Below are 3,727 nucleotides of genomic sequence, written 5' to 3' on the forward strand. Positions count from 1 at the left end.
GGTTTATATAGTTTCTTAAAACTACTAAAAATTGGAAACTCCACAATGTGGGACTAATAAGTTTCATTCACAAAAGAAAACAATAAATTATAATTTTTATTAAAACTTTAAAAAGTTATTTTTTATTAATTGTTTTCCAACAATCCCCCACATGAATGAAAACTCAATAAAACATGAAAATACAGATAGATCTTGGTAAATCAACATCCCAAACTCACGATCCAAACAGACTGATCGTGCAAGTGTTAAAATCATACTAGTAATTTCTACGTCCTCTCCCTCACACAAAAGTGTGTTGACCTCAGGGTCATACTATGGATTGCACAAATCATAATAGTATTGAGAGCTTTCATCTTTAGTTCTCACATGGTGAGACTATAGGTATCTTTCACCAAAGTAAAAAAGCATGAACTAGTGAACCCTTAGTGACCTTTAGGTCCTAAGTTCCAGTAATACCAAAACCATCAAAACGAAAATCACATAAAAACGCAGGAAATACCATTTTAGGCAGAGGTGTCCATGAGGTCTTGAACCTTTTCTTAGTGAGATATTACCGGAATTACTTGCTAGAGACAGTGAACTATGTCTTGAACTGCTAGCATTTGATGTAATTCGCAATAACAACCACGGGTGATATCTCCAAGGTTGCTGCCAAGATCGTGTCGTTTTGTCCAATTTGGCCCTGGACATATCCTGTTTCTCAGAATGCTCTAGAGAATCAAAGCTCATATTCTCATAGGAAACGGCCCACTTCCTCATTCAGATAGGTGAGTTTCCATAAAGAGTGTTACTGCTACACCCCACTTCAATCTTAAATTGAAACTATATAACTCATTAAGACTTCTTAAAAGTCATCCTTCACATGCAGTCACACTATCACGTCTACACCATAGGGAAGGGACAGAGAATAAAATTCTCAGATAGTGTTTACCTTTACCCACCACAAATTAGTTGTCTCATTCGAAACCTTGATCTTGGGATCTCTAGTCATCAAGGTTGAGTATCCTTCATGGCAAGTTTAATTTATGAGCTTAAGCCCCTTACCCTCGATGCATTTCTAACTATCTCTTGGGATAAACCTTTCGTCAAAGGTTGCGCGATATTCTCCTTGGACTTTATCCAATCAATAGAAATAACGCCGATTGAGATTAGTTAGTTTCAGATTTAGCTATTATAACTTGGCTAACACAATGTATAGATATAGCTGGCACATGCCTATGCCAGAGAGGAATGTCTTCTCAAAAGCATCTTAGGCACTCTCCCCCCTCTCGTGCTTTATCTAACTCAATACTCTCAGATTCCATAATGAATTGAGAAATATATGTTTGTTTGTAAATCTTCCAAAAACAAACCCTCATGCTAGAGTGAAACATATCCACTCGTAGACTTAGACTCCTCCGAGTCAACTATCCAGTTTACATCACAAAGTCCCTCAAGGACAGCAAGATACCTTTCATAAATCAAATAAAAGGTAATAGAGTATTTTAGGTACCATAATACTCTACTCAGTGCATTTGAATGTTATTGCTCTGGACTACAATTATATCTACTTAACTTACTCATAATATAGGCAATGTCTGGACTCTTACAGTTCATTAAATTCATTAGACATCCTATAACTCTTGAGTATTCAAGTTAAGATACTCCATTACCTTTTTTTCCCTTGAGTCTACAAGAATAGTCGTACGGAGTACAAGCAGGCTTACAATCACACTGATTGTATCTCTTAAGCACAAATTCAACATAATGAGAATGACTAAGATTACATATGTTAGATTATTTTCTAATCCTCATCCCTAAGATTACATCAACAGGGCCTAAGTATTTCAAGTCAACGTTCTCATTCAGCGCATGTCTTTAATGGAGTTAATCACATCTATGTTTGTACAAGTATAAGCATATCATCAACATACAAGAATACAATCACACAGGCATCCTTAACAAGTTACTTGTAAATATAATTATCAGATTCATTAACTTAAATCCACTACACATTATCACATGATCAAATTTTCCATGTCACTGTTTACGTGCTTATTTTATAAACCATACAAAATTTTGTTCAACTTACAAACTTTGTCATCATAACCTTTTACTACAAAGTCCTCAGGTTGGTCTATGTAAATTTCTTTATCTAATTCACAATTTTAGAAAAGCTGTCTTAACATCTATTTGATGTATCTCTAATTTGTTTATGACAGAGCATCTCAACGGAAGTAAATCTCGTCACATGTGAATAAGAATCAAGGAAATATACACCTTCTTTTAGTTATAGCCTTTAGCTACCAACTTAGCCTAATATTTTTCTACAGTTCCATATACCTAATGTTTCCTCTTAAAGACTCATTTACATCTCATGGTCTTACTCTCTGGAGGTAAACTATAAACCTCCCAAGTCAGGTTCCGACGGACTGAGTCCATTTCACTAAATGAAGCTTCTTACCAGAATGGGGTTTCAGTAGATATCAAGGCTTCTTTACAAGTCCAGGGCTTAGACTAAGCTAGGCATGTTATGAAGTCGGCTTCATAAGAAGTCTCAAGTCTAATTGTTTTACTTCTCTTAGGCTCAACCTTAACTTCATCTTCCTTTAAGATAAGTTCTGACTATTTGAAAATAAATCTAGGGGATCAACAACACATCTCTAATGAGGTACAGTTTAAGAATAAACATGTTCAAAGAACTCAGCATCCCTAGATTATGTAATAGTATTCACAACAAAGTCAGAAAAATCACACCAAAGTATGAAAAATCAGAACACACAACAAAAATCTATATGTAGAAGTATACTCAGCATACCATATGAAGACACAATCAACATTTTTGGTTTCTATCTAGTGCTTTTAGGAAGAGGAATGACAATCTTAGTCAAACACCCCCACACTTTGACGCATTCATAAGAAGGTCATCTACCTTTCCATAAATCATATGGAGTTTCATCTGATCCTTAAGGGTACTATATTCAGGATATACTAGTTAAGAGGACTGCCTCCCCCACAAGCCGCAGGTAATCCTGAACTAATCAACATGGCATATCATCTTCTTAAGGATACATTGTTATGTTCAAGGCTTCTAATTGGTTTGAACTTCAAGTTTATACATCTTAAGGCTTCTAAGGCATCATCCTTATCCCTAAGAAATATACAAGATAGTACCTCGTACAATCATCAGAAAGTTATAAACCATATTTTACCATAGTGGTTTTGGGTTGAACTCATGTCAACTAGGCCTAACTGAATTAATTCTAAGGGATTAGAATTACTCTGGACATTTGTGCTAAAAGATTTTATAGCATATTCATTTCACTTTTGTGTTCAAGATCCAAACTAAATTTGGGTACGTAGCCTATGCTAGGCAGTTTATGCATTGACTTATAATTTTACGGTTCCAAGTCTACCATGCAAAACATTCAAAGACACACAAAAGAAAGCATAAGAATCAACTATGTTCAGTTCATCATATTTTCTTTTAAACTTATATAGACCATAAGTCCTATAACTGTTGCCTAAAAAATCAATGCCCTTAGTTATAACAAGTTTTCCACATTTAATTAAGATCTTCAATCTTTTACCATCTTCAAGAGAACAGGATACAAGATTCTTTCGTATGCTCGGAACATGAAAACTTCATTCAGTGTGAGAATATTACAGATATGAGCTTATGCTCGACCTTTCCCTTTTATGCAACCTCTGTCGCAGATGAGTTACTCACATAGAGTTTCTCGACATC

The sequence above is a fragment of the Papaver somniferum genome, chromosome 8 (assembly GCF_003573695.1).
Source record: "Papaver somniferum cultivar HN1 chromosome 8, ASM357369v1, whole genome shotgun sequence".
Lineage (NCBI taxonomy): Eukaryota > Viridiplantae > Streptophyta > Magnoliopsida > Ranunculales > Papaveraceae > Papaver > Papaver somniferum.